General features: G+C 38.0%; 1 long non-coding RNA gene across 1 annotated transcript; it reads left to right on the top strand.

The window, feature by feature from the left end:
- Positions 1 to 1,329: 1,329 nt before the first annotated feature.
- LOC144038396 (uncharacterized) lies at positions 1,330 to 8,966 on the top strand. The gene is made up of 3 exons (XR_013289218.1): positions 1,330 to 1,468; positions 1,872 to 1,957; positions 8,850 to 8,966. It is a non-coding gene; the product is annotated as an uncharacterized LOC144038396 (long non-coding RNA).
- The last annotated feature ends 4,416 nt before the right edge of the window (positions 8,967 to 13,382 follow it).

Raw genomic sequence — 13,382 nt, forward strand, 5'->3', positions numbered from 1 at the left:
ATGTGTTATTATTACACTGAGCCATTTCATAGCAGTACATTCAATTAGGCAAAGTGTTTATCATTCCATACCTTTCTTGCATTCTGTACTTTATACCTGTGCTTACAGATGCATATTTTATAACCCAAAAAGGAAAAGTTCATTTATTTATTATTTTTACTCCATGTAGGCCTACAGCACTTAGTGTGCAGCAATGGTAGCTTTATAGTGCTTTATAAATCAAGTTGAGTTTTTCTGATGTGGAATGTGCCTGTGCTAGCACACATTGCCATTAGCAATGAATGATGACTAGAAGAAAGATGACGGGGGAGATTGGGGTGTCATGGAGGGCTGTCACGCACAGCATCACTCAATCTATCGCTGCCACTGTATGTATCCCTAAATCCCTTAGGAATTCAAAAGTTGCCCATTTTTACGAGAAAAAGTGAATGTTACGATAACATTCATATTATAAAGAGGTGAAAAAAGTCAGTGAAAAGGGAGTCTCAATAAATTTTTTTAAAAAAAGCTACCTTATTGCTTTTATTCTGGAAAAGGGGCATTTATTGTTAACTCATTTACTGCCATTGACGGCTATAAACGTCAAAAATTAATTTTAACTATCTCTATTAATTTAACTTTTTTTTTCCACTTTTGTTGAAAATCTTGATTTTTTTTTATTGTACATTTAGTTGTGTACATAAAATTTGTGATTAATTGCAAGTTAACTAGTGAAGCCATGCGACTTTAATCACTTGACACCCTGAATTTTTTATATTTTCTTTATTTTTTTTTAAAAAAAAATTCGTTCACTGCCGTTGACGGCTATAAACGTCAAAAATTCATTTGAACCATTTCTATGAGTTTAACATTTGTTTCCACTTTTGTTAAGAGTATGAAATCCTATAATTTTTTTATTGTACATTTAGAACATATAGAATTTGTGATTGATCGTGAGTTAACTAGTGAAGTCATGTGATTAAATAAAATAAAATAAAAATGTAATCACCTCTTACCTCTAATTTTTTATAATCCTTTTTTAAAATGAATTTATGGCAGTGAATGAGTTTAACAAAAAAAATCATGTTTCTACAAAATAAAAAAAATTGTTCATGCTGAGATGTCAGATTCAGGGGGTCAGGGGTCACAGTGACTGACCATAAACAATTTTTAAAAAGAAAAAAAAATAATCACCATACAACATAAAAGCTTTTTTCTTACATTTCAAAACAACAACAAAAAGACCCTTGATAAGTAACAGGAAGGATGTTGTGGTTGTTATCCTCTTCTCGTGGAAAGTAACCTTGATATCTTCCCTCACTTTCCGTAACGACCGCTGACAGCTGTCACGCTCAAGCGTGATTGACGCGCGACTGATGAGCCTGATGGACAATTACAACAAACCAGCAGCCTGTCAGACACGTATTGACCTACAAGAGGCGCCTTTTGGGAGGAGGACGGACGTGTGCGTGAAGGACAGTCAAAAGACGTGAGTGGAGCTAAGAATATCGGCGAGCCTGTTTGCTTGCTTTTCCGCAGCTGTCAGAAGATGTGTGATCAAAAGGTGCTGTGCAAAAAAAAAAAAAAAAAAGTATTTTCTGTCAAAAGAGAACAATTCTGCTCGAGCTCAACAGAAAGAGAGAGAGTCAAAAACGGCGTTGACATTTCTGTGCATTTCCTTAACATCAGTCCTTTGAAATGACGGTGTCAGTGGAAAATTTAGCACCAGCAATGAAACCAACAGGAAGGCGCTCAATGTGTGTGCGCGCTCGCGAGAGAGTGTGTGTGTGTGACGCAGATGAGGTCACGCCGAGATGCAGGAGTTGCCATTCGGGCGCTTTGTGGCTTTTTCCTCAATGAGTTGAGTTGTTATTCTTAAATGTTCTCCTCAGGTTCGGCTCACTGCTTTCCTGCTCTGCTTGAGCACCTCCACGACCTCCGCGACCTTCACGTAGATGTGCTTCCACATGGCTAAGGAGTGAGTAAACCTTTACTCGGATTTGTTCAGATACTCGTGTCGTGTAGTTCTGTTTCTAAAAATAGCATGTTTTAATAAGCATGTGGAGGTCAGTGTGAAAAGTATAGCGGTCAAAAAAAGTGAGGGTTGTGACACCGCATCCTCCGTGGGTGAAATTCCCAAGACAACTACGACTACAAAAAATACGAAGAATAAATAATATAGAGTGTTTATTGATATTCACGATAAAACCTTTACAAGTAAAGTAGTGAGCACATTTTTATTTTTAACAAATGAAATACGATTGTAATGTGATCATGATTTTTTTTTTCTTCAAACATTTCCCACCAATAATTATTTGTATTGACGTAAACTCTGCTTTAAAAATAAATTAAAGAAAACATAATAGAGCAGTTTTCCTAAAAGAATATAATACTGAACAATATTCAATTAATCAGCATATTTTTAGTTACACTGATGGATTATTTTTAGTGTGAGCGCTTCATATGCGGCCCTCAGAGAAAAAAATGAATGTCCAAAGTTTTTCCCCCTAAAAAGAACATTGAACAACTGATAGGAAAATAAAATGATACGTATTATAAGTAAGAATTTAATAACATTTTTTACATGAATTTCAATACTAAGAGTCATTAAACTCCCTGTTAAGTTAAAAAGTATTAATCAAAAACGAGGCAGATGCTTTTTTTCTTCTTCCCCTTAAAGGGATCTTTAATATAATGGAAAGTTTGAACATTAAACAACAATTTACAGGAAAATAAAATTAGATGTAATTATACGTAAAAATTACATACTTTTTTTTAAACATCAATTTCAATACAAAGAGTCATTAAAGTCCCTGTTAAGTGAAAATAAACTTTCTTGTAAATATGACACAGCACAGAGAAGAGTGTTGTTATCAACCATGCCAAATTGGTGTAAAAAAAAACAAAAAAAAAAACAGAAAGTATATAAAAGGAGGCATCAAAATTGTCAAAAATCAACCCATTGTCTCAAACAATATGGACGTGTTCGTTAATTGTGTTAAACCACACATGCTGAAAAACAGATTCTACTTCGAATAGCATCTTCCTTACGCCGACGCATTTTTGAGCCGCCAAAATATATCCGCTTAAATAGGGTGACCAAATGTCGCAATTTAATCTCGATGTTGAGCCTCGTGTCTCCAGTCCCGGCGGATTTTGCCAGCCTCGTTGTTTGGTCCCATTTTACGCAGGAACCCTCCCGGCATCCCGCTTTTTTTTTTTTTTTAAACCAGTCGGCAATTGTTTGGCCCGAGTGTACGTTAATCACACAGTTGTCATAGAGATCCAAACAATAAACCAATAAAATACATTTAAATGAAAAATGATTTCCTATTTACTTTTCACATTTGCATCATACTGGAACTAGAAGTACTTCCTGCTTCTGTGTTTTCGAATCATGGGTAATGCTATCAGACCCAACGCGGGCTGAGCGTTTCTGGCGACTTATTTTCAATGTTACAATGCGGGACCGCGAGGTCACCGTCGGCCGAGACCCGGCAAAAAAAGATTGAATAATGGTGAGTTCAGTGATTTGTCACCCAAGATAGCATTTAGCATTAGCTAAAGTAATAATGCAACCGCCGGTCGCCAGATTGGCTCGCGATGAACTTGTTATTAAGAGTTCCTGGTGAGAATTTATTGTATATGTGGTTTTTTTGTCGGAGAAATTGTAGTGTCCTGATTTTTAATTTGGAAAATATGGCCGCCCTACGTTTAAAGGCTGTGGTGGCTAGAATGGAACCCGGCGGGTTGTCGCTGGGACGGGAGGCGCTACATGCTGGCTAGCTCGCGAGCTAACAAGCCTCTGGGGCTCCCATCAGCTGATGGATGGATGGCAGCTCCTTCCTCGGGAATGTAAATAACAACACCAAGCTTTTGTATTAATTGTTGGCCTTGCTAGCTTGCTAGCTAACTAGCTAACTACGCGCTGTAGTGAAACAAATGGGCCTTGATGCTAACAAACAAGCAATAGCAAAAACACAGTATAAGTAGTATAATATTAATAGTATATTATTGCAGTATGTCTATATTACATATGATTTGCTACATTTGCGGCATTTCCACAAAAGTAGTTTTTATTTTATTTATATATTTTTTTACATTAGACTGTGAGCTCGTTAAAGTGTTATGAGAAGGACGCAGCTGAGTGGTTCTTTCTTGGACTGACCAACTTGAGAATGTTTTTGTCAGGCTCAATCTCAGGTTTGTCAGCCCATCAAATAGCAACTCACCTCAACAGTAACACCAACACGCCAACCAAAGCACTTTTTTTTTTGCATTCTGATTGGACAGTAAAAAGACTTCATCTTTCCAGATGTCGTACTGAGATGTATGCAGGGCTGGACTGGCCACCTGCCGTACAGGGCAGATGCCCGGTGGGCCGGCCTCTTTTGGGGCCGATGCAGTGTTTTTTCGTTATTATTTTCCTACATTTTGCCCCAAGAGACGAGCCCACAATTTAGAGGGCCCAGTCAATTAATCCATCTTGAATATAGATAGCAAACTGAACACATTATCAATAAACATCAGTGGCAAAACTACATGTTAGGAAAGAGTCGGGTCAGGCCGGGCCAGCGGGCCTAAGTCAAAATGCATTTTTCTTCTTCTACGATTTCTGACTTTTATTCCCTACAAGTGAAAGCATACAGAGATAGATACGAAATCATCTTTTCCCATTGAAATGAATGCAAATGCCATTAATCCATTCTGCCCCCCCCCCCCCCCCCAAAAAAAAATAAAAGAAATAAAAAATTGTTATAGTGTGTATTTTAATGTCGGAAAATAGCCCTACATAAAATTGTACTTCATAGAAGCATAATAGTACTGACATAATTCTATGGAATTAAAAATAATTAACTCATTCACTGCCATTAACAGCTATAGACGTCAAAAATTCATTTGAACTATTTCTATTAGTTTAAATTAAATTTTTTGTTAACAAGAGTATGAAAACCTAGATTTTTTTTTTTTTTTTACATTTAGAACAGATATACAATTTGTGATCAATTGTGAGTTAACTAGTGAAGTCTGAAATTATTTGGTATTCATAAATAGCGCTTGCCTGTCTACATGTTGTTTCTCTTTTATTTGGAATACACAATTCAATGTGACTTGCATGGTCATATTTAAATTAAGCTAACCAAATATACCATGATCTTTTTTTTAAGGTGATTTATTACAGTTTTTTTGGACAACAATAGCAGTTTATTTATTTATTTATACACAAGTATCTGTATTTGGGCCTGAAGACTCAGGAAAAAGAAAAAAGAAAAAAAAAGACTGTAACAAATTGACCAGTAGGTGGCGCAATGCACACACGAATGAAGTGAGTGAAAGTGGACCAACGTTGTCATTAAGCTCCTCAGGGTTTTCATTTGAAATGGTGCAAACATTTTCAGTGTTTTGCACATCATACCTCTGGTTATTTTGAATTGAAAACATTTGAATTCACAAGTTCTTACAATTAAAATAATAAGAATAACAATTCAGTCTGGATGGAAAAGTAAATTAGTGTGTGTGGGGGGGGCGTCATTTATCCTGCATAAATGTTTAGCTGTGATTTGTATTTTTTTACATAACTGAATGTGTGTAATTAATTTAATCCGATTGTTTATTTTTTTAATATTATTAATTTAATAATTTAATTAGACGAGTTTTTCAACGTGGAAATACGCTCATTACTTTAGTTGAGCATATAAGAACAGAGTATGTTCTTTTTTCTTTAAATAAAAAAAATAAAGAGTTATTTTTAATAGTAACGCATTACTTTTTTGTTTAAGTAATCTTTAGAGTAATTAAGTTACTTTTAAAATGAAGTAGCTAGTAACTGTAACTAGTTGCTTCTTTCTTCTTTTTTTTTGTTGCAACGAGCACAACACAGCTGTTGACTGAAGATGACATCACCTGTGCTGATGAAGTAGGTAACGACTAATCATGGCTCACCTGTTTTCTGGGTTTGGTCAGCAAATTGAGCCATGATTGGTTGTTGTGTGTGTGCGCGCACACGCCTGTGTGCGTATGTGTGGTCTTGTTTTTGTTACATAGTGGGCCCAACATTTCGGGAGTTCACAGAGTTGTGGGGCCCACCCGTCCATGTGGGGCCCCACAAGTTTAGACCTCTTTTTAAGGGTCAAGACTTGGTTTTAGAGTTTAGGTTTGAAATGGGTTATGGTTGAGGTTAGGGTAAGGAATTGGGGCAGGCAATCATTTTTGATGGTTGGGGTTAGGGGGAGGGGCTAGGAAATGCATTATGTCAATAAGATGGCTCCACAAAGATAGTAAAACAAACGTGTGTGTTAGGGGGTTAAGAAGGTGTGGCGGGAGTTGTGAGCTGAGGTCACTTTGTTCCATCCCCGAGGAGGCGAGCAACAGCGTGGGGGTGGCTCACTTCCCCTTTCCCCTTCCCCTTCCCCGCCACTTCCTGTAAGCACCGCAACCGTTGACCACGCCCGTCCGTCTCTCCCCTGGCCTTCAACCCCCACATTGCCACACACACGCACACACACTCTCACACACACTCTCACCCGCCCCGATTTGTGTTTTACTGTGCTTGAAGGAACACACTCATTTACACCCAATAGCACGACTATGAGGGGCTATTTGAGACATAATTATAGATTACCTCTCATGCACATGAGGGAAATGCGTTCACACATGCTATAGATTTATTTTTATTTTTTTTCGGCCTCACACATACACGACTGAACTGCTCTCACAACCTACTGGACTTTGTTTCCCGTTCATATAGATTACTGAAACGCTATCATACACTACTTACACTAATAAAATGCTCTCACCTACACTGCCAAAATGGTGTCACACGCTACTGAAATGCTCTCATGCAAACTGCTAAAACCTTCTCACAATTACAACTGAAATGCTCACACAGGTGACTGAAACGCTCTCATGCTTTTGACTGAAAAGCTTCCATACATGCTTGCATACAAACTATCAAAATGTTCTCACAAACTACTAAAATGCTCTCACACAAAATATCAAAATATATTTTTAGTTTTTTTACAAACTACTAAAATGCTCTCAAACACTACCAACATGCTCTCACATTGTACAAATATGCTCTCAGGCATACTATCAAAATGCTCTCACACGCTACAAAATGCTCTCATTCTTACAAAAACGCTCTAATACTCTACTAAAGTGTTTTCACAGGTACACTACTAAAACAATGCTACTGAAATTATCTTGCAACCTTCTGAAACGCTCTCATGCACATGACTGAAATGCTTCCTTACACACTACCATAATGCTCTTAACTCACTAAAATGTTCTCACATTCTACTAAAGTTTTTACAAACTATCCCAAAATGGTCTCACACACATACTACAGTAATAACCTCTCACACACTACTGAAATGCTATTATTGGGACTACTAATATACTTTCATAAATGCTACTAAAATGCTCTCACCAACTTTTGAAATTCTTTCATGCACACTACTAAAATGCTCTCATACAAACTATAACATTGTTCTCACACACTACTAAAATGCTCTCACGCTTATAAAACCCCTCTCACACTCTACTGAAGTGCTCTCATTCATACTATTAAATCATTCTAAAAATGCTCACATAAACTACTGATATGCTCTCATGAAAACTACTATAACACTCAGGATTACTACCAACACATTCCTACCCTACTAAAATGCTCTCAAATTCAATACTGAAACACTCATATTGCTCAAACGCTTTTATGCATACTTCAGATTAATTATTGGCTCTCACATTCACAACTGAAAAGCTCTCACTCATTGTTATAAAATGCTCTCATCCTCACTAATGAATTAGTTTTGGCTAATATCAATGACTGAAACGCTCGCACACACTACTGAAGCACTCTTACTCAAACAACTGACTCTAGCACACACTACTGAAATGTTAATACATACTACTAAAACACTCTCCTACATATAATAAAACACCCACATTCTACTTAAATGTTCTCACACACACTACTGAAACATTATCATACAGTACAGACTCCTGAAACTCTCACACACTACTGAAATGCACATTTCTGTATGATTGATCGAGGATTTCACTCATAGCGTTAGAAACTTTCAGTAGTGAGTGTGAGAGGCGATCCTGAACAATGTTTCTGATGACCCCTCATAATTTCGTCATTTAGGTGGGGGGCGGTTTCTCAAACTTCTTGGCTTCGGGGCTCTCCTACATTTTTCCAAAGACCCTCTTCACAATCCTCAACACCAATTAAACATAACTACAGAGTTTCCCGCTAAAGAACAAAGGAGCATTCTAAGTGGGAAGATAACAAATTCGCATGTTTTTTTGTGGGGAAAAAGGTCACAACGTCACAGATACTACAGTGTAGAACGTGAAGATGATGACCCCAGTGGACAGAAATAATATCTGCACCTCATTTGCATATATTGTGGCATTATATGCATTATCTTGTCAAATATATTTATAAATTACAACATTTTCAACATTACAAATTTACATTACAACATATTTTTATTGTTATTTCGCAGATTTTTCTCTCTTGCGGGGTAGAATGTAACCCTTGCGATAGGAATTATTATTTTTCCAAAATAAAGATGTAATAAATAAAGGCAAACTTTAACGAAGGAAGAGAGTCATGTGTTAACAAATTAATTTTTAAAAATACAACTTTATTCTCAGAATTTTATGTCTTCTGTAAAAAAAAAATTAATAAAAAATCATGCAGGAATTTGTCAATCATATCCCTTTTTTTAATCGGCTCAAAATGAAGGTAAGTATTTGTTTTGTTTTATTGACGAGTCTCCATTTTGCTTTTATAAAAGCAGTGTGTTCTTTTAAATTCAAACAACCTAATTTATTGCATTATTATTTTAATTTTTTTTTAGAATTTGGAGAACCACTGACCTCAGAAAAAGAGGACAATTCTCATCACTGCTGACAGAAGGTGCAAGTGTGCTGATGTGCCTAATAAAGTGCCAGCTGTAGGTGAACACTGTACGGGTCATGGTGTGGCTTGGTGGCGGTGGTAGGTGGTGGTGGGGGGTGGGGGTGGGGGTGGGGGTGCATGTTCCCATATAGAGATTAGAAGAAGGGAGGGGTGCGCGGAGTGAGTGAATGTGGGGGAGTGAGCCAGTGTGGGGGCAGCAAGGCCATCTGGACTGTGAAGAGGCTGAAGAAAGGGAGTGTGTGCGTGCATTGGTGCGTTTGGGTGAACAGAACGGGGGAGTGCGGACGCCAAGGAACGACGCGCATAGCTTTAACTCGGCCATCTTGTGTGGGTCAATATCACGGATTAGGTGCCTTTGGTGTCCTCATCACAATCACTCAGTCATCATGACAATGGAGCATTCGGAGTAGCCAAACATTTGTCCACATACTTGCACTTAAGTTTATAAATTTCTGTCATTTGATGTTTTTTTTTTGTTTTTTTTTTTAATTGGATGTACGTGATTTAGCACGTCCCACGCGCTGCTCTGCTAACTGACAATGTGTGGAACAAAATCATCACTTTAAAAAAAAAGTTGGTTGGGCCAATAACATTGTTTCGTTAAGGAGAGCAAGCCATTTTCAGCACTTTGCTAATGAGCAATAATTTGTAAAAAAAAAAAAAAAAGCATACACACATAGGGATTGACCAATAGTGGTTGTGGAAAAGTCTGAAATTGACCATATTTTGACACAGGACATTTTGACCCAATGCCAGCGATATGTCCCAGAGATTGATGTCCACCCTGTCATTGTTACGTTTAGTGACATCACAACCAGCATTTTATCTTTCTTCATTAGAAGCTAAAACAGTGCATAAATACTTGCACTTGTGTTTTGGATTTGCATCTCCCATCATATTCTGTGTGTAGTTGAATGTCGTCAAGCTTAACGTGTCCACTCTGTCATGATGAAGTATCAATTCATAGTAAAACTTTTTTTTAAATTTGTCATTTCCAATCTTTGTCAGAATCAACTTGCTAACTGAATCATGTTGCCTCCAAATGTTTGTTAAATGCTAACATTAGCCACCATCGCTTCCTGGCTGCTGTCGAGGTGCCCTAGAGCAAGGCAGCGGCCCTTAAACCCCAGCTCAAAAGATTTGTTCTCCCTCATCCCTCCCTGTAGTCCTGATTTAGTACGATCTGTTCTTTGTGTGTGTGTGGTGAAAAATATACTGCAGCGTATCAGTTGAATTCTCCTTTTCAAGATTATGAGTCATAAAAAAGATTCAGTCAACACTTTGAATTAATGTCAAGTATGACATATTTTTTGTTGTTGTGGGTGTTCATGAATTCGTAGAAATCTCACGCAGGCATTGTGACGCCTGCGGTGCCTTTCATTGAGAAGTACAAACACACAAATACAAAATGAAAATGCACACAAAAAGCTACAAGAATTTGTTTTTTTAGTGCATGCATACATGACTATCTGCAATAGTGCTTTAACATACAAGTTGAATTTATTCCCTAGCTGCACTCGTAACACAAAACATACAGTAATGATATAATGAAACATTTGAATGAATGGTCATTGTGATCCTTTTTCTGCTGTGCCCACCGTGGCCACCTGGGAAAGACAGACAGACGGACATATTGTTCAATTTGACATCTCAACTCCTCACGACTCATCAGTATGGCACCGTTCTTCACAGAGGATAAAGAATAGATGACTGTAACTACTACTACTCCTACTACTACTACTACTACTGTTATGTTTGTGTTTAATCTGTTGTTCAGCAACATAGATGCTGATTAGCATTAAGCTAGCTATCTGATGGGCTCAGCTATGTGGTTTAAAATACTCATGGTACAATTCTCTGTGTGTCTGTTTGGTTTGAGTGGCAATTAATAGCTTGACTCTTTATTTTGGGAAAACACTGTAATTATTAGGGCCCAACCGATTAATTATCCAAATGGCAGATGTTTGCTGATTTAAAAAATAAATAAATAAATCTGTATGTATTATTTACTGTAATTGTACAAAAGTGACACTGGTCTCATTATTTATTGCACATAAATCTATAATGAAACGTGTTGATTAAGTCATTCTGTAGTCCTGTCATTCGAAACAAAACTAGTCCTAATTTTTTCAATCAATGCTTCGGTTAGCAATGCAAGTTGTGCAAGGAATTGAAATTTATATTTCCACACAAACTAAAATAAAATAAATAAATAAGTAAGTAAATAAAGTATAATAAAATTCTAAAAACGAAAATAATAGTAATAGTAAAGAAATAAAGTATAATACAAACAAAAATAATAAAAAATAAATAAAAATATAAATAAAAACCCAAAAATTATTCTATGCATTAAATGTATTTATTTTTATTTTTATCTGTAATCTGTATTTTTTTCTGCCAAAAAACAGCATTGGCCTAAAATAATCCATATTGGTTGTTATGATCAGATATTGTAAATATTGAGCTCTGTACAAACGTGATGTCATCTGCCCAAAGACTCACAGATGAGCTGTACACACTAGCCTCAACTGTCCTTGAATGGTCAGTTGACAGCCCCCACTCCGGCCCTCCCCCCGACCCTTGCGACCCTGTTCATCGCACTGCCTCCCTTCCCCCGTTTGTTGTTGGTCAAATCAATAAGCCCTCAGGACAAGCTCCCCTCCGACGTCCCCTCGTCTTACTCCTCCTCGCCCAGAGGTCATCGGGTCTCACGAGCGTGCGACTTGATGCTCCGCTTGCCGCTCCGTGCCCGCTCCGTGCCCGCCGACCCACTTTTCCCCTTCCTCTGACATCTGGGTTTTGTCAGTTGGGCAGCTGGGGTGAAGCAGTTCCTGGATGGCGTATCGATCGGGGTTTCTATTCACCTTCACTCGCACGCTCTCGCCTCTTCGCGCTCCCCAGTGTGCTGTAACCTCTTTGATCGCTCTGTTTGTGTCTGTCTGTCTGCTGCTTTCGCAAATGTCTCCATTTACTGTAAGCTCCACCATTTGCCTCAGACACACACACACAGTCTTGTGAAAAAGAATTCTCGTTTCCCACAGATGTATTACAAACAAGGACTGTAGTCTCACTTGTAGATCTCATTGAACACATTTGTCAGGTCGGCGAGTCTCTGTCGTCGTGTGTGTGTGTGTGCGTGTGCAATCCACATCTTCTTTATGTGGGTTTTTGTGTAGGACTTGTTTTCTCCCCCAGGCCGTGGGTGTTAAATCGTTTTGAAGAAGACGCATGCAAGTGAAGTGAAGTGTTTGGTGTAGTCAGACGTTTTCCATCCAGGTTGTTGACATGTACGCAAAACACAAGCAAAACATGGAGATGAAAGGAGTGGGGGTAGGATGATGTATAGACTTGGAGAAAACATTAGAGGAACTGGTGAGGCGAGTGGAGGGGGGGGGGGGGGGGGGGTAACAGAACCAGTGACCTGTGGGCGGGGGGGTTGAGAACCGACCCACCGAAAACAAAGCTGCTGAGTGGACGCAAATTAAGTCAAAACATTACAAGTGGCTCGCAGGGAAATCCAGCGAACACACGATGCCCAACGTGCGTGTTGTCAGCTACTTTGACCTTTGACCTTTTCCTTGTGTGTGTGTGTGTGATCATGACTAAGGCCTAACTTGTGTCCACCCACCATGCTAACCTCGTGTCCTCATCTGGCTGGATGAGGTCCCGAAGGGTATGTAACTTGTAGACGGCGCACGCAGGGATGGATAAATGATTTGATTTTTGATTTGATCATTATTTATTTCATACATTTGTAAAAAGAAAAATAGACAATATAACATAAAACAATATTATTTGATGTTGAATGAAAAGGAGCAGAAAGAAGATGTTTTATGGAGGAATGAATGGATGGATGGATAGAAAGAGAGAGATAGTTTTTTTGTAAATTAAATTCATATCACGGTATAAACTGCATTCCTACACGGTAACAGTATATATCACGGTATAGAATTAAGTGGTGTGGGTTTTTTTTTTTTTAAATAAATAATTTGCTTACTGGTTAACATAGTCCTTTATAGAAGATATATGGATAAAAAAAAATAAAAAATTACTTTGAATAACAACATTTATTGTGCAAAAATGTCTAATCAAAATTAAGTCAGCACTCTGTGGTGCAAAATAGTACAAAAAAATATTCAGGGCTCTACACTAACTTTTGCACTGGTAGCAATGGTGCTACCAACTTTTTCAGTTGGTCGCACCACTTGGGGGACATACAGCTTGACCGTATTTGCTCTTGTATAGTTGTCCCAATTTGCATAGCATAGTTTCAGATGTCGTAAAGAATGACAGCGACTCAACATATAGCTGCAAAATATTTTACTGTAACAAGATTTGTCTGCACTAAAACAGGTCAATTATTTATTATTAGAAATTGGGGGGAAAAAAGGCTTTGCTTTCGTGAACACTACTTTGGACTTCGTACGATGCAGCGTTTCCCAACCAAGAGTATGTGAGCACATTGCAGGGG

Source organism: Vanacampus margaritifer, chromosome 1 (assembly GCF_051991255.1).
Source record: "Vanacampus margaritifer isolate UIUO_Vmar chromosome 1, RoL_Vmar_1.0, whole genome shotgun sequence".
Lineage (NCBI taxonomy): Eukaryota > Metazoa > Chordata > Actinopteri > Syngnathiformes > Syngnathidae > Vanacampus > Vanacampus margaritifer.